The sequence below is a fragment of the Solanum stenotomum genome, chromosome 11 (genome assembly GCF_019186545.1).
Source record: "Solanum stenotomum isolate F172 chromosome 11, ASM1918654v1, whole genome shotgun sequence".
NCBI lineage: Eukaryota > Viridiplantae > Streptophyta > Magnoliopsida > Solanales > Solanaceae > Solanum > Solanum stenotomum.
Genome location: NC_064292.1, coordinates 27825381 through 27845300, shown reverse-complemented (window position 1 = coordinate 27845300; position 19920 = coordinate 27825381). Strand labels below are relative to the sequence as shown.

Here is a 19920-nt window from a genome sequence, read left to right as displayed (position 1 = left end):
GTTGAAATGTAAAGTATTACAACAAATTAAAGACAAATATTAGTTAAGAACATAAATTAATTTGGAACATGAAACAAGTACATGTGTCTATTTAAAGGGATAACTACTATTTTTAATTTTTTCTATTTAATTTTCTCACATGTATACCAACTCAAAATATTATAAAAATTCTACTATTTACTATTTAATTAATTAAATATTTTAATAACATTTGAATTTAGCATAAGGGTAAAATGGTAATTCAACTTTTTACTTTGGAGCTTCCCACTTTTAATAATATATGATGATATGATTGGCTTATCAAACCTCTAAGAAGTACCTAAGAAATCATTAAGAACCCCTAATAGCTTGGCAACCTCCTTAATTTCACAATCATTCAATCTTCTCCAAAAAAGTAGATTCCAACTGTGTTGATTCTAGGCTTGTTCCATAGTATCACTGTTCTGCATACTCAATGTATATAGAAGAGGGAATAAGTTTCTCAAACTGTCTTCCTCTATCTATATTTCATTCAAGAACTCTGTCTTCCATCCAACCCCAACACTAATACATATGTTGTTTTCAAATGTGGCTGTAGTCTTCTAATGGTCTTCCAAACACTGCATCCAAATGTGCCCATCACCTCTTCAGTTGTCCACCGGTTAAATAAACCATACTTTCCTGATATAAATCTCTTCTATAAGGCTCTATATTCTATACAGAATGTCCATAGCCACTTTTGGAGTAAACTACTATTTTAGAGACTTAGGTTCTTCAATCCTAGCCTTCTTGGTTTTTGCTAAGTGTGAGAGTAACCCACTTCACCAAGTTGTAGCCTTCCCTTTCCTTGTTGCCTTGCCAAAGAAAAGATCTCCTGAGCCTATTTATTTTCTTCTCAATGTTCTTGGGGACTGTAAATAAACTGTTCATATAAGTAGGTGATTCATCTTATACTGACTTGATAAGGGTCACCCTACCACCTAGGGACAAATACTAGTTTTTTCACCGGGCGTGTTTCCTCCCACATCTCTCGAACACCACATTGCACACTTCTAGAACTTTATTCTTAGCACCCAAATGTAGTTCTAGATATTTTGTTTGTTGTGCATCTACCTATCAACTCAATGTCTCAACTAGCCCAAGAAAATTGTCAACTTGGTTGATAGGGAGGAGATGACTCTTCAGCCAATTGACACGGAAGCTTGAAATGCTCTACTAAATAGTGAGTATAGCCCTTATATGTCTAATTTGTGCCTCCTTTGCCTCATATAATATAAGAGCATCATCAACATAGAATAAGTGTGTGATCTCAAGCTCCTTCCCCCCGCCAGCAAGTGCACTAAATCCTCTCCCACCCATTAGTCTTTGCCTTTCGGAACATGTGATTCAACCTATCCATGGCTATTTATAATAGGAATAGGTGTTGACATACTCACTAGTTTGTTAGTTTGTTATTAATTCTTATCAAGTTGTTAGAGTAGATTTAGATTAAGTTGTTAAAGTAGTTCCTTAGGTTTAGTCAACTTAGTTACATGTTAAGTTGTTAGAACAGTTCCTTAGAACTAGTTAAGTTAGTAACATCTTTCCTGTATTTTAGTTGATGTTACATTTGATTCTCAATCTCTTTATGGTATTAGGGCCCCCTCTAAAACTCTCACGAGTCCGATCCAAAATATTTTTTTCCTCTCTTTGCTTCCAAACATGGTTGTTCCTGCTACCACTAGTGATAGTGCTGCTGCAGTTCCAACTACCACTCATGTGGTACAATTCAATCTAGCTGCCTAATTACCTATCAAACTGGAAGGTAACCTCAACTTTGCCACCTGGAAGGCGCAACTAGTGATGTTACTCAATGGACACAAGCTCTTTGGGCATCTCACTGGTGCCAAATCTACTCTGCGAACTACTATCACACAAACTAATAGTACCATCTGTAATCCTGAATACGATTTGTAGTTTTGCCAAAACCAAATAATTCAACAGGCAATGATAGCATTCGTTGACCCCACCATTGCTCCCACTGTTATAACTGCCTCTTCGGCAAAAATAGCTTGGGATCTCCTCCATTCAACTTATGCCAATAGGAGTTACACTCGCATCTTCAGCTTACGAGATAAGTTGAAAAACATGAAAAAGGCCTCCAAGACAGTTGTTACTTACCTACAGGAGATCAGATCAATTGTTGATGCTCTCAAAGTAGCGGGCTATCCGGTGGTGATGATGAACTAGCAGTCAAGATTTTGAGTGGCCTAGGTCATGAGTACCGTTAAATCACTGCCGCTATAAGAGCGCGCGACACAGCCCCAAGCTTTGAGGATCTGTTGCAGAAACTCACGGACCATGAACTCTTTCTCAAACATCAAGATATTGACAGGTCATCCTCCATTATCACGACTGCAGTTGCCAAAGGACCAACTTCTAACCCCAACATCAGAAAAATAATCGTCGCTTCCCAAATAAATCTTCAAGACCACAAACTCCACGACAGGCGGTCCCTGGAAATCAATAGAATGGGAGACTACCCAGGCAAGCGGTAAAATGCCAACTTTGCCAAAAGATCGGTCACACAGCTCATGTGTGTCGCTCAAAATCACACAACCACTTTGAAGCTAAGGTCAACTTTGTGTCAAATCATCACTCAGATGCAAATCCTTGCATCCTTGACTCTGGAGCAACTCATCATGTCACAATCGAGTCAGATAATCTTGAAGAATACACTGGCGATGAGGAAGTGTCCATGGGTGACGGTAAAACTATTCCCATTACTCACACTGGTTTTACTCAAATTAAGGCTTCTAACTCCAATTCCATGCTGTCTAACACTCTTTGTGCTCTAGCTATCAAAAAGAACCTTATTTCTGTTGCTAAGTTTTGCACTAACAATCTGACCTCAATCGAAATTTTTCCACACTCTTTTTTTGTGAAGGATCTCAAAACTTGAAAACTGCTGGTACAAGGCCGGAATAAACACGGACTCTATGAGTGGGCACAGAGGGATCATGTGTCACCTTCCACCAACTTCACCTCCACCAAAGATTCCCATAAACTGTGGCATCGTCGCTTGGGTCACCCTCATCTGAAAATCCTAGACTTAGTACTGAATAAATTTTCACTTCCCTTTTCCGCCAAAGAAAAGTTTCATTTTTGTAATTCGTGCTCATCAAATAAAGCTCACCGTTTGCCATTTCAACGACTCACTTTAAATAGTAATGCACCACTTCAAACTTTGTTTAGTGATTTATGGGGTCCATCACCCATTTTACCCATTGATAAAAGTTGTATTACTGCATTTTTGTTGATCATTACACCAAATACACTTGGTTGTATACAATCAAAAACAAAAGTGAAGTTGCTTCCAATTTTGCAAACTTCTATCCTTTAGTGGAAAAAATTTTCAAACACAAAATTATCTCACTTATACTGATGGACGGGGTGAATACACAAGTCTTAAAAAGTACCTACAATGCCATGGAATTCAACATTTGATCTCCCCACCCTACACGTCCCAACGAGTTGCAATTGTTGAACGACGACATCGTCACATTGTTGAAACAGCTCAGACTCTTCTCAATGAAGCCTCACTACCATCTGAACTATAGTCCTTTGCCTGTCACCATGCTGTCTATCTCATAAATAGAATACCAACACCTGGCTTGAATAATGATTCTCCTTAAAAAAAATGTTTGGCGAACTGCCAAAATACTCTTCGCTTAAAATTTTTGGTTGTCTCTATTATCCATGGCTTAAGCCATATACAAAAAATAAATTCCAGCCTAGATCTACACCGTGTGTCTACTTAGGAGTTTCTATTGTTCATCATGCACACCTCTGCTTTAATCTTATGCACTCGAAAATTTTTGTCAGTCGTGATGTTCAATTTTGTGAAGATATTTTTCCTTTCACTCAAATGTTCTCACACTTGAAAAACAAGTTTTCCACATTACAATGGGAAATCATATAGTCTCTAGTCAGTAAGGATACTTATCCAGAAGTCCTATTAAATTTGGACTCCAATCTTGTTCCAACTCTTCCGCCTCCTATTCATATCACCCTAACAGTTCCCTCTCATTCAAACACTCTAGAGTCCAGAATTGAAAGGCAACTACTAGCAGTCTCCACTTCATCATGTATGATTCCTATCTCTTCCCAACCTCCTTCACTATTTAATGAAGCATCCCACAACACCTCTCAATCATTATACTATTCCCGTCGGCCACCAATCAACCAACATCCACCGCAACAGCCAGCAATTATGTCACCAGCTGTTGTCCCTCCACCATCCGATGTGGTCACAAGGTCCAAAATTAATATCTTCACACCAAAGAAAAAATTCGGCTTCTTGGCTCTCCTTTCTCCCACTCCAAATACCTTTAAGCAAGCAATTAATCACATTGAATGGAAGAATGCAATGTATTTGGAATACGAAGCCTAAATGAAAAACCAAACTTGGGAACTAGTACCTAGGGACCCGATAAATAATGTTGTTTTCGCATTAAAAGGAAAGTTGATGGTTCTATTGACAGGTACAAGGTGCGATTAGTCGGAAAAGGTTTCACACAATGTCCAGGACTTGACTTTCATGAAACTTTCAATCCGGTTGTCAAACCAACCACCATCAGAATTGTACTTTCTATTGTAGTTCAACATAACTTGAAAGTGCAGCAGCTTGACGTAAATAATGCATTTTTGCAAGGTAACTTATAGGAGCAAGTATTCATGGCGCAACCGAAAGGCTATGTCAACCCTGATTTTCCCAATCATGTCTGTCGTCTCCAAAAGGCCATTTATGGCCTAAAACAAGCTCCTCGTGCATGGTATGAAGCTCTCAAATCTCACTTGACTAAAATTGGGTTTGTTAAGTGTGAATCGGATGCTTCTCTATTTATTTTTACATCTGAAGCTTTCACGATGTATATTCTAGTGTATGTTGATGATATCCTCATTACTGGGAATTACCCAAACTTGGTCACACATGTAATCAACTCTCCGGCTTACATGTTCTCCCTAAAGAACTTGGGTGAACTCAACTATTTTTTGGGGATCGAAGTCAAACATGTTCCAAATCGGATTGTCTTATCACAATGCAGATGCATACTTGAGATTCTCTCAGATGTGGATATGGCCGACTGTAAAGGAGTTACGACACCCATGTGCTCAAGTTTACCACTCAAAGCAGCCGATGGTTCACCTCCTGCCGATGCAACCTTGTATCGACGCACCATTGGTAAATTGCAATACTTATCAGTCACGCGTCCTGATATTGCTTTTGCAGTTAACAAACTATCACAATTTATGCAATCCCCAAGTCTGTAGCATTGGAAAGCAGTAAAAAGGGTGCTTCGATAACTTAAGGCATCATCAACGTCATGCCTGCAAATCTCTAGCCACTCTGATAGTAATCTGTATATATACGCCGATGCTGATTGGGCATGTGATCCCTCTGTAGAACATCCACATCTGGTTACATACTCTTCTTGGGACCAAATCTGATCTATTGGTCCTCTAAAAAGCACCAATCAGTTGCTCGGTCCTTTACTGAAGCAGAATACAAATCAGTAGCCAATGCACTCTCTGAACTTACTTGGGTACACAATCTGTTGACTGAATTACGATATCAAGTCTCGCAAACGCCAAACATTTTTTGTGATAATATTGGTGTTTCATATCTCAACAAGAACCCAGTCTTCCACACTAAGATGAAGCACATTGCAATAGACTTTCATTAACTTCGCAACAGTGTGAACTCAGGTAGAGCAGTAGTCAAATATCTTCATGCCGGGAATCAAATTGTAGACATTTTCATAATGCCGCTGCCCAAGCCTGCCTTCTTTCGGTGTTTATCCAAGTTAGGCGTTGTTGCACCACACCTAACTTGAGGGGGGTGTGTTGACATACTCACTTGTTTGTTAGTTTGTTATTAATTCTTATCAAGTTGTTAGAGTAGATTTAGATTAAGGTTTTAAATTAGTTCCTTAGTTTTAGTCAACTTAGTTACATATTAAGTTGTTAGAACAATTTCTTAGAATTAGTCAAGTTAGTTACATCTTACCTGTATTTAAGTTGATGCTACATTTGAATGAAATTCATTCAAATTTGCTTTGATTCTCAATCTCTTTAATAGGGACATAGTATCTCCCTGTCTAAGACCTCTTTGAGATTGGAAGAATCCTTCAGTGTTTCCATTTACTAGGAGGGAAAACTTCACACTTGAAATGCAATTATTGATCATGCCAGTCCACTTGCTACCAAATCCCATGTCCTTTAGTTTTTTTAGAAGGAAATTCTAATTAACATGGTCATAGGATTTCTCAATGTCTAGCTTGCATATAATGCTAGGTTTTTTCTTCCTTACCCTGGAGTTGACCATTTCATTATCCAACAATGTTGCATCCATTATTTTCCTACATCTTAAAAAAACAATTTGGTGTTTATCAACCAATTTCACTATCACTGTCTTCATTCTCTCAGTTAGCAACTTGGAAATTTTTGCATCAGGTTTCTTTGGGATTGAAGCGATCAATGTAACATTAAATGATTTCTCAAATGCACTCTTCTGATGGAAATTTTTTGTACTCAACATTTAGTCCTCTTTCAAAATATCCCAACATTTCTTAAAGAAATCCATAGTGAAGTCATCAGGGTCTGGTGCTTTGTCCCGATCATACTGGTTGATGATCAATAACACTTCCTCTTCTGTAAATGGTCTTTGTAACCATTCATTTTCTTCTATAGACTGTTGGACATCCTAGAAAATCGAAAGAAGGTCTCTAGGATTCAAGTTCTAAGTAGAGTCTGACATTTAATACATTTGATATATCAATAGAGGAGGTTGCTTTATTGGTTCCAAATCCCACAATGTTATGTGTTGAGCCATCAACTACCATTACTTGAGAGTGTGCTTTGTGTGATTGAAAGGTAGAAAAAATAATTGGAGTACGTGTCAGGTAATTACTAGTACATGTATCAATCATCCTGTTATTCAAAGAGGAGACTGCATATGCTTTTCTTGAATCTACAAGGGTAGTAACTAAAGTGAATTTTTTAAGGGATTCTTAATACTGCGAGAACTCCGTAAACTCATTTGCTGAAACCAAAATTGTCTTACCCTCATAATTTATAGCCATATTTCCTCCTTTCTAATTGTTTGTGTTATAGTTTCAACTCAAAATACCCAAAATATTAATATAGGAGAAGCTAACAAACACAACCAATACCAATAGATACAATCCAGTACTGAAAAGGTAATTTGTTAATATGAAGACATGCAAAATTTTATGGGATTAAGTTCATACAAAATTTGAACAAAGTTATAAATTCAAGACATATTGACCCAAGTGAAAATTTTGGGTTAATAAAGTCAGATTAATTATTTAAGTCAGGATAGCATGACTTAAGTGAAATCCAACTACATTGGGCTAGGTTGGGCCTCTACAAAATGGTCCACCCACATGTTTTAAGCCTAAGGGTCCATTAGGATTACTTGGAGGCTACCCTAAAACCTTTCATCCGTGACTATATAAAATAAAAAAGACTCTATATTCTCTTTAGAGGCATCTTGAAAATTCTATAACATCTTGGAAGATTCTAAGATGGGATTGGACAAAGAGAAGAGAGTGCTCAACTGGAACAACAACCAACAAAGACCAATTACTTAGATAATGATTCTTCCCCTTCTCCTTTAAGGCTTTAAGGCGAACTGTAAGGAGGTAGGAAAGAAAGACGTCCTCACCTTCTCTAGTGTTAGCGAGAGCAATTTGAGTATCCCTCATGCACCTCCTTTTGTAGATAGAATCTTAATGAGTGGAAACAAGCAACTTTACTAAGAAACGTGCTTGTTGAGTAAGACTTTCAAGCCAGCCTTTGGTATAGGTTGGGCACTTGAGTGAATGATTAGTCCATTAAAGATTGTACAAGCCCAACGCAGGCATGCATACATATTATATCATGATCATGTCAATGTCATCAACAAGCTAAATTTCATTTATTTGTTCTATTAAGTACTTCTTTCATGTCATTAGGTTTGAAAAAATATCTCCCTTTACTGGTTCACCTTGATGAAAAACTTAAGAATAGCCTAGCTTCAGAAGGTCATCAATAATATTTGATTCCAAGAAATTAGCAACCAATTCACCCAACAAAATAATTGTAGTCAATAGTCAAATACCAGATTTATTTGACATCAAGAAGAAGCATCCTCAAAATAGTATTAATTCAATATTGAACAAAACTCAGCAAATCGCGACAACACCAAACTGAAACCAGATAAAAATCACTGAATGAGAGACTAGCATACTAGAACATTAATTGTCCCGAACAACATGTTTTCGCCCTAGTCTATTTCCATTATTATGTATTGCCAGATTGAAAAGGGATCTTCATGTGATATTCAATTAGAGGAAATACGTGTAAGCACCGTTTGTCTTACCAACAAGTTACTCAAAAATATCTCCAGAACTAAAGCTTTTATGAACACCAAATACACCTATGAGATATATGAAGATGTACTCTATCCACCTAAAAATATAATAAGATATGAGATGTTTAGAAACATACTAACGTGGTTATTGAGAAATAAGAAATTTTGAAATTCCATTTTAGTAAAAATGAAAGTCGTGCAATCAAATACAAGAAATGATATAAACATCAATTCAGATTATTAATGTCGTCCTCAAGAACTGTACTGGACACTGACATGTGTTGTTGTTCTGCCCAAGAACCCCATTTTCGCCATTCCACATCTACAAAAAATTATATAAACATCAATTCAAATTATTAATTTTGGTTTTGCATTTTAGGATAATCAGATAATGTGACATATCCAGACTCGATGATATTGATATCTTCAATTAATACATTACAATGATCCTTAATATCATCAGCTAATTTCCCAGGAAGTGCTTTTGCCATTTCCTACAATAGATTGTTGTTATCCTTGTTGATCGGAAGAGTATTCTCAAAGATTTTATTCTCCTCATTAGTCCAGAAGGAGTTATTGCATGTTCGATCAGTGTTCATTTTCTTTTAGATCTACAAGGCAGGCTCAAACATGGAAAAGGTAAGCTCTTCAAGAGGATTCAGAAAATGGATTAGTGTCAATATATGACCAAAATTTATCATAAATATCGGGCTTCTAAAATAAGATTTTTTGTAACCCCTAACATTTAGAAATCAGAAACAATGGGAACAAGACACATTCTTTTAAATCAGTTATGGATACTAAGAAAAGCATTGAGCGACTAGTAAAAGGAACAAACATGAAGATACATGCGGTATACTACCACAGAAGTCCCAAGAGATACAAAGCATATTATTAAAGCATTTGCATTCTTTACCTTTTCTATCGGTCGAAAGGTTTTATAATAAGATAGAAGAGTACAACAAGAAAACTAATTGTCTCAAGATAAGAAAACATCATATCATTGAGTATATATTTTTGTTCTTGTTAGTGATGCAAAAAAAAAGATCTTTTGCCTTGTACCACATAACGGGAAAGAAATCTGGTCAATCCAACATATGCTATCAAAAGAAAAAGAAAAACCAAGATTCCTTGTAGCACAATCTAACCACTTAAAACTAGGGAATGTGCAAAGAAAAAATATATCTTGGTCAAGAAATCAAAAGGAAAGCTATAAAAATTCTTGTTTTTTCCTTTCTGAGAAACTCAAATCTCTACACATTAACTTTCAACCACGGAAACCATGTTAAAGAAGAGTCCCTAGAAAATGTTGACACAATTTTTCTCTCCTAAGATAGAAACAAGATGAATCTCATGATATTCAAGTAGGTCAATATCACTTTGCATCTCTTCGGATTCTACATTAAAATATATAAATCTACCATATATGATTAAGTGCATATTATTTTGTGTCGTCATTACCTTTAGACATAATGAAATAACAAATTATTGATCATTTGAATGGAAGATTTACAGAACCAACAAAAAATAACATACCAAGTGTAATCCCACAAGTGAGTCAAGGAGGGTAGAGTGTACGTAGACCTTACCCCTACCTTGAGAGGTAGAGAGGCTATTTCCGATACACACTTGGCTCAAAGTAAAACATATAAAAAAAAATCCAAGAAAGAAAAGATTTCCAAAACTAACAACAACATCATGTCTAGTGAAATCCCACTAATGTGGTATGGGGAGTGGTAGAGTGTCTATAGACCTTACCCTACTTTGGGAGGTAGAGATGCCATTTCTGGCTGACTCTCAACTCAAGTAAGCACATATAAAAGCAGATCGAAAAAGGAAAGCTTTACCGAACTATGACAAAAAATCTTAAACGGAAAGACATTAAAGATCTTACTTTTTCCCTTCAAAGAACTAATCAAATCTCTAAAAATTAAATTTCCTAAACACAAAGCATGTTAAAGAAGAGTACCAAAAAACGTCAGCACAACTAACAAAACTTGATGATAACAAAGAACCAATCAAAGCAAACTTCTAAGTGAATCAATCTACAGTTATAAGTTGTATCACCTATGGAAACAAACATTCAACCAAAAAAGAATCACACACATATATATACTTATAATTGTAGATTGATTCCTTTTTTGGTTGAATGCTTGTTTTTATAGGTGATACAACTTATAACTGTAGATTGATTCACTCAGAATTTTGCTCTGACTGTGCTTTGTGATCATCAAATTTTGCTAGTTGTGCTGACGTTTTTTGGTAATCTTCTTTAACATGCTTTGTGTTTAAATTTTAGAGATATAACTAGTTCTTTGAAGGGAAAAAGAAAGATCTTTCATGGCTTTGCCTTCAAGATATTTTGTCATGGTTATGTAAAACTTTCCTTTTTCTATTTGATATGCTTTTCTTTAAGTTGAGGGTCAATGAGAAATGAACTGTCTGCCTCCCAAGGTAGGGTAACGGTCTATAGACACTCTACCCTCGCCATACCTCACTTGTGGGAGTTCACTGGAGATGATGCTGTTGGTTTTGTAAATCTTCTCTTTCTTGATCCATTTTTTATGTTTTTCCTTGAGCCAAGTGTGTATTAGAAATAGTATCTCTACCTCTCAAAGTAAGGGTAAGGTCTACGTACACTCTACCTTCTCAAGACTCACTTGTGGAATTACAATTAGTATGTTGTTGTTTGTTGGTTTTGTAAATCTTCCATTCAAAGGATCAATAATTTGCTATTTCATGATGTATAAAGGTGATGACGACACAAGAGAATGTGCAGTCAATCACAAATGGATGATTTATATTGTTTTTGGTGTAGATTCTGAAGAGATGCAATGTGATACTGACCTACTTGAATATCATGAGATTCATCTTTTTTCTATCTCAGGAGAAAAAAATTGTGTCAACATTTTCAAGGGACTCTTCTTTAACATGATTTCCATTGTTGGAAGTTAATGTGCAGAGCTTTGAGTGTTTCTCAAAAAGGAAAAACAAGATTTTGAATAACTTTCCTTTTGTTTTCTCGTCGAGGATATATTTTGTATTAACACAGTCCGTTGTTTTAAGTGGTTAGATTGTGTTACATGAAAATTTGGGTTTTTCCTTTTCTATTGATAACAAATATTGGATTGATAGGATTTCTTTCCCATTATGTGGTACAAGGCCATATATTTTTTTTTTGCATCACTCACAAAAACAAAAGTATATACTCAATAATATAATTGTTTCTTATCTTGAGATGGATGGTTTTTTTATTTGTACTCTTCTTTTCTTATTATGAAACCTTCAGCCCGATAGAAAAGGTAAAGAATACAAATGCTCTCATAATATGCTGGGGACTTCTATGGTAGTATACCACATGCATCTTCATGTTTGTTTCTTTTACTAGTTATTCATTACTTTTCTTAGTATCCATTACTGATTTAAAAGAATGTGTCTTGTCGCGATTATTTTTTATCACTAAGTGTTAAAGGTTACAAAAAATCTCATTTTTGATTCCCGATATTTAAGGTAGTTTTTGGTCATATATTGACACTACTTTGTTTTCTGAATCCTCTTGAAGAGCTTACCTTTTTAATGTTTGAGCTTTCCTTGTAAATCTAAAAGAAAATGAACACCGATCGGACATGAAATAACTCCTTCTGGACTAAGGAGGAGGATGAAATCTTCGAGAATACTCTTGCAACCAAGGATGATAACAACAATCTATTGGAGGAAATGGAAAAAGCACTTCCCGAGAAATTGGCAGATGACATTAAGGATCACTATAATATCTTAATTTAAGATATCAATGCCATCGAGTTTGGATATATCCCACTACCTAATTATCCTAAAATGCAGTACCATAATTCAAAAGCACAAGTAGAATGGCGAGAAGGGGATTCTTGGACATAACAAGAACACAGGTCAGTTTCCAGTACAGTTCTTAAGGACGACATTAATAATCTGAATTGATGTATATATCATTTATTGTAATTGATTGCACGGATTATTACATTTTTACTAAATTGGAATTCCAAAATTTCTTACTTCTCAATGGCCTCATTGGTGTGCTTCTGAACATCTCATTATATTATTATATTTCTAGGTAGATAGAGTACATCTTCATACATATCATAGCTGTATTTTTTCTTAACTGCATCACCAATATAATACAAAATTTTAATTCCAACTTCTGAGTTCCACAGTATTTTCTGATCAAATTAATACAAAATATTAATTCCAACTTCTGAGTTCCACAATATTTTCTGATCATATTTGTAGGCTTTTACTTCTTTTAATTGTCAATGGCTAGGCTTGGTTTCATGAAAAGTAGACTGACTCAAATTCTTCATATACATCAAACGATTCATGAAACTGTAACCACTCCACTTGTTGATTGCAGGTTAAGTCTCCTTGGATGAGGCTCTATATCTAAAATGTCAACTTGGCCTGGGGTAAAACAATTGTGCATGCCCGCTGAAGTTAATGTCTTTGTCAAAATGAATGGAAACTTGAGACCAAGAGGCTGAGTTTGATAGAAATTTTTCAACTTACCAAGCCATGCCAAATCCAAATTGTGGCAAAGCAAATCTATTTTTGAGTGCTTTAGTTTTCTTGACTCTCTTGCAACTTTCAGTTCAAGAATCAGACATGCTGTATATTCTAGCGACACCAAATTTGGAACATCAATCTTCCTTGTGCCACCCAAATTGTCCTTAATCTTCAAGACATTTTGGAATTGAGATCTAGAAATAAGGTGCTTGAGATTCCATTACATGTCCACATGGGGTGATATGATATATCTAAAGAATTCAGATTCTAACATTCAATAACATCCATATTGTCCGGTGAAGAACTAGAATAATACAAGTGTTCAAGATTGATGCTTTAACACCCGTGTTTCTTGTTGTACAAATGGAAACTGACTTGATCTTTTGTAAGATTTAGCAGCTCAATCTTTTTCAACCTTTTGTGACAATGCTCAAGTGTGAGTTAGTGATTGACTTCCATCTCCAACTACTTTCTTAGAAGGCTTTACATTTGAGTGAGGAGCACTAAAAGTACTTTTGACCTCCATCACCTGAAAAATAAGTAATAGCATCGCAAGAAAAGATCGCGTTGAAGTTGGTTCTAAGCGAATTTCGTTATCTAAATAGCTAAATAATCATTTGGCAAAGGTAGTTCTTAAATGTTCACTTCTTTTCCCTTCTATATTTGTCTACATTCTTTGTTTCCGGGCAGGGGGTGAAGGACATAAGAGAAGATTTTATTATAGGTAAAGAAGAGGTTAAAAAGGAGCATTCACTGAGCCCATGGACAAAGACAATGATATTAGTTCCATTTTTTATGTTGGGAAAGCACCAACTGCTCATAGAGGAATGTACGGCTATATATGCAGCTAGATGGGAGGCTCCTGCTTATACCTCCCTTTGCCCCCTCAGCTAAACTCTCATTGACTATGAAGGTATTTTTGATCTACATGACTTGTTCACTGATCAGATGTTCTGATTTGGTGGAGAAGTTGTTAATATTGATATTAGTTGCTCAAAACAAGATAGGTTGTTAATATCGATATTGCACTTGGTTTTTTTGAAGATATGTTTATCAATTAAATGATCAAAATGGTCCTTAATGTATGGGGTTAGACTATTTTAGTCATTTATATATACCTCGTAATCGAAATGTGTATAAAAGGTGGCCTTTTTCCTCCCGCCACCGCCCTTAATATATCACTTTTTCATACGTTAAGGACTATTTCAATTACATGGTCTATATGGACTAAAATGATCAATTTTCTGTTTAAACACCCCCTTCTGACATATTATGTGAACTCCATGTCTTGGGAAGGTAATAGCCAATGTGGTTTTTAGTTGTTTCAGCAAATAGATTTCTGGTAATACATATTAGAATTCACATTGAAAACAAAACAGCAAAGTTCACGGGTAAAATAGATTTCATGTAATACATATCAGAATTCACATTGGAAACAAACATTAAGAGAGTGTCTCCATGAGCATTTTCCGCCATCTTAAACAAGTAAAATATGTATAGCTCCCACAGGTTCTATGAGTTTAACTGAACCTATTGTCTTCGACCCAAGCTATATGTGTGCAAAAACAAAACAAAGAAAATGTATGCATACATATAATAAGATCACAGCCATTCTGAAATCATTAACTGGTTATTATTTTCTAACTTTGAAATATGCGCTTTGCTAGTTATCTCAAATCTTATCATCAGCATCATCTTCAATTAGAGCTGCTACATTTACGTATAGCTTCTGGCCATTGATGAAACTACCATAATTGTCGGATTTGAAGAAATAATCTCCGGGTTCCAACATGAATGCTATTGCTGGACTATCTTTGTACTGCTTTGAAGGAATGTTGGAATTATATGCATAATAGTAGTATTTTCCAATCTCCAGCAAATCATCAGGCTTTTGAAAACTAAATTCTACGAATAAAATGGTACCAAAACATATTAATGCTTGTAAAATTAGATACAATCTGTATATAGGTACACAAAATATAACTTTCTAAAAGATAAATAAAGTTATGAATCATATTCAAAGGGAGTGAATTGACACCCCTTGCCCGAAAAGCCAACACTTTTATTCATTTTATTTGGTTTATGAAGTTATAAAACCTACATAGCTGGTTTTATTTAGTAAATTAAAAAACCGAACCAAAGAACTATCAATATGTACACCCCTAAAATTAGTTAGTACCTTTATATCCTTCCAAGCATAGCTAAAGAAAGACTTCAGGCCAAATTAGATATGAGGAAAGGATGAAATGACAAGAAGAGTGCTTGGTGAGGAGACAACACGAGAGGGAGGAAATTCTTGCTACTAAGGAAGCATGTCCCTTAAAGGGAAAGCCAGAGAAGGAGCCTGCTGGACACCCTCACCCTCTACTCCCAAATTAGCATATCCAGATTCAGAGAAAGCCTATAGACGCTGCAATTGCAAAATTCGCACCTTGCAAATGTCTATTTGTTCATGTATGTAAATAAATGGCAAACACGATCCAATTCATAATGGGAAAATTGTATAAAATAGCAAACTATTAATTCAAAATATATTTTATAACCACAGTTTCAATTAATTTTGATCTATGGCAAACACTTTGTCATTCACCTCTCTCCCTTGAATCTCGCTTGCCACTTTCCCTCACTTCTCTCACTTTATACAAACACAAACGTATAAATTGTTTTGATGTTTGTATAAAGTGAGAGAGAACTGTATATTCAAATTTAAATACATATCTCTTCGTCCTATGTACTTATAATTATACAAATACAAATCTTCTCCTCCCCGGTTCTCTTTTGTCTTTCTTTCTTTTCTCGTTTTATACAAACACAAATTATACAAAATACTATGTAAAATTTGTGTTTGTTTAAAGCAAGAGAGATTTGATATACAAATATAATTGACGTTATTATATTTGCATTTATGAAAATATTTATGTCACAAAAATTAGCTATTAAATAAATAATAAAAATTAAACTAATACAAACTTCAATTGACGTTATTACAAGTCATATGAACATTTCTTCGTCTAAAATAATGAAATATAAAAGAATACTCCCTCTGTTTCACAAAGAATGATCTAGTTTGACTTGGCACGGAGTTTAAGAAAATAAAGAAGACTTTTGAATCCCGTGGTCCTAAATTAAAGTTATGTCAAATGTACAAAATTGTCCTTTAATCTTGTAACCTTAAACATGCCACGTGTAAAGTTGAAATTAAAATGTTACCAAAAAAAAGAAAGAGGTCATTCTTTTTGAAACAAACTAAAAAGGAAAGGAGGTCATTCTTTTTTAAACGGAGGGAGTAGTAAATAAGTAAAACAAAAGGGCAATATTTATATAGTAATAACTATGCTGAAGCAAACTTCCTGACAATCTGAATCACATAAGTAGCATTGATAAATAAATTCATTATTTCTTCTTATGCACAAAAAATATCGTGACAATTCTCTAAATTTTGGAAAAAGATATTCAGAGGTATATATCTACATCACAACAGAAATTGTTAACAAAAATAAATGAATTTAGACTACATCATGTTTACTTCATATATTGGAACATTACATACTAATGTATATATTAAGCAAAAAATAATTATTATAGAACGACTTATGGAATATACCCTTTTAGGATAGAACAACTTACTTCATCAGAATAGTGGTACTTCATACTCCGCTAAACTTCGAACTCACTCAATGACAATAAATCAAACAAAAAAAATTGAAATGCCAAAAGAAGAAGAGTAGAAGATTAAAAAAAAGTATGGTTGAAAAATGAGAGGACGCCCTCTATATATAGTCAACAAAGGGTAGTATGAGCAAATATTTTTTGTGTCTTATCTGAAAAGTCATGACATTTCGGAGAAGTCACAATCCTTTGGAAAAGTCACAGTTTATTGAAAAAGTCACAACTCTTTTGAAAAGCCACTACTCATCGAAAAATCACAACCCTTTGAAAAAAGTCACAACTTATCGGAAAAGTCACAACTCAATAAAAAAGTCACAACCTAAGTTAGGGATATTATAGTAATTTAACATTCGAGTTAGGAGTTCAAATTTTTAAGTTAATATATAATATAGATATAGATATAGATATTAAAATAGATATAGATATAGATATACAAATACATATAGATATAGATATAGATATAAATATAGATATAGATAGATATACATATAGATATAGATAGATATAGATATAGATATACATATAGATATAGATAGATATAAATATAAATAAATATATATTAATTAATTTCTTTTTAAAAAAAATAATTACTCCCTCTGTTTCAAAAAGAATGACCAAATTTCTTTTTTAGTCTGTTTCAGAAAGAATAACCAAATTTCCTTTTCAGTTTGTTTAAAAAAGAATGACCCCTTTCCTTTTTTTGCAACACTTTAACTTCATCTTTTCACGTGGCATGTTTAAAATCACAAAATTAAAAATTCAAACTAGGTCATTCTTTTAAAACGAAGGAACTACTTTTTAGGTTAAACCTGGACAAACAAATTAAAATATTGAAGTGAATAAGTATTTGTAAGACCAAAAAGAATGACCCCTTTCACGTGGAATGTTTAAAACCACAAAATTAAAGGATATTTCGGTACATTTAACATAACTTTGTTTTAGAACCACAAGATTATAAAGTCAAACTAGGTCATTCTTTTTAAACGAATGAACTACTTGTTAGGTTAAAACTGGACAAACAAATTGAAATATTGAAGTATTTGTAAGACCAAACCATTGTCTTCATCCTCTTACTTCAACTTTTTCACAGTCTCCATCTTTGGGCTTAACCCATCTCCCAAATTACTCTTCTCTACCCCTCACCAACCAAGAATGCACTCTTATAGACTCAATACCTAGAGCAATTTACATTTGTTTAAGCGAATCATGCAGACAAGAACAACCCCATCTCGCCCACCAACTATTATATACAATTCCTCAACCATAAACTATCCTTTGGAACACAATAATAATTGGGTTTATCTGTAATAACATGCCCCGCAAAGCTATTTCATTCTATTCTCGATTGAAACATGTGGGTTCATCCATATGTGATCAGTATACTTATTCCTCTGTTCTCAAGGCTTGCGCGGACACCAAACGGATTCTTGTAGGTAAAGACATAGATTGCCACATTCTGCATTCTGGGATTCATACTAGTAAGATTATTAGTAATTCTTTGTTTAATATATACTCTGCTACTTGTCTTACATTGGATAATGGTACTGATTGTGATTTACTTTAAAGGGTGTATAGAACTAAGCGTAAAAGAAATGTTGTTGCGTGGAATACTATTTTTTCATGGTATGTGAAAAGGAAGATGTTTTCAGAAGCAATAAGGTATTTTGGTATGATGATAAGATTAGGCATTAAGCCAATTGTTTTTAGTTTTATTAATGTTTTTCCTGTTGTATCATAAATAGGGGATGTAAGAGTTGCTAATGTTCTTTATGCATTGCGCTAATTTGGTGACCATAATATTTGAGAATACTTGTGAAAGAAATACAGAGATCTGGAACTCTATGATTAGCTGGTACATTCAGAACAATTTTCCTTTAAAATTTGTTGATCTCTTTCTTGAAGTTGTATAAGTAGAGGATGTTGTTACTATTGATGATGTGACTTTTGTATACGCTCTTATGGAAACTTCACAGTTGCAGCATTTGAAGTTTACCCAACAACTACATGCATGTCTGATAAAAAAAATGCAAGGATTCACAGGTAATTTCGCTTACTGCTATGATAGACACATATTCTAGGTGTAACCATGTTCTAATCTTTGTGACAGAATGGTTTAGAACCAGATGTTGTTACCTTTATAGCAGTCCTGTCTACTTGCAGCTACACCGGATTGGTTGATACAAACCTTTAAATATTTGAGTTGATGGATGAAGAATATGGGATTCGGCCATCAGCAGAGCACTATGCTTGTGTAGTTGACAGTTGGATGAAGCTCATAATTTTTCTAAACAGTTGGGTGTTGAATGTAATGTCTTGGGAAGATAGGGGTCACTCCTTATAGCGTGCAGAGTGCATAGAAAGTTTGAATTGGAGAAAATTGTTTCCAGTAAGATTCTTGAATTAGAGGGGAGTGATGGAATTCCTGGGTATCATATTCTGCTTTCAAATATATGTAGAGGAAGGAAACTGGCAGTCTGTCGATAATGTCAGAAGAGGAATGCGCAAAATGGGATTGTCAAAGGAGGTTGGCTGTAGTTGGATTGATACTTCTGGATATCCATACTATTTTGTATCTAAAGGTAAGAAGCATCCTCAGTACTGCATGATATATGATATGTTGGAATATTTAACCATCAATATGAAGGATGCTGGCTAAAAGCCTAAACCTAAACTAATAGAGGAGTGGAGCTATAGGTCAGAAGAATAAAAAGCTATTAGTTCTCCAACTATGTTGTTGTTCTCCCACTATGTACCTTTGTATTCATGATATTCTTGGACATAATTTTTCTAGGGTTCATATGATTGTAGTTTATCAATGATCAACTGCCTTTGAAACTCGAGGTACGTAAGTTGTGTTTTAGCATTTTTTAGTTTAGTTTTTTCTTCTGAATTATTCCTTTTTACTTTGTAAAGATACTCAGAAGTAGGATATTCAGTTAGTGAAATGTTATGTATATTTCTTTATTAATACATATCAGTCAAGAATATCCATTTTAGCTTTTTGGTGGGAAACGAGGAGTCCCAGATAGTAAAAGAAGGGTCTTATCCAAAATGACAACTTCTATCAAGCTGTCTGATTGACTGAAGCACATTTAAATTAAGTGACCAATTCTTTCCTTTGAATAACTTATGCTTGTCTTACAGGTCGACTTTTAAACTGTTGTATTAAGTATTTTCTTTGATATAGTGTTTGCAAGTTCATGAGTGTTTTTATATTGGAGTCAAATGGCATTAATAACACTTATTAAGGTTGGTCCAGATAACTATTAGGGGTCGTTTGGTAGGCCGCATTAGAAGAAATAGACAATGTATTATGTAAGGTA

The 19920-nt window shown here is 34.6% G+C and overlaps 1 pseudogene; it reads left to right on the top strand.

The window, feature by feature from the left end:
- The window catches only part of LOC125845806 (pentatricopeptide repeat-containing protein At3g22150, chloroplastic-like), a 39447-nt pseudogene extending 20143 nt beyond the window's left edge, over nucleotides 1-19304 (top strand).
- Nucleotides 19305-19920: the final 616 nt, after the last annotated feature.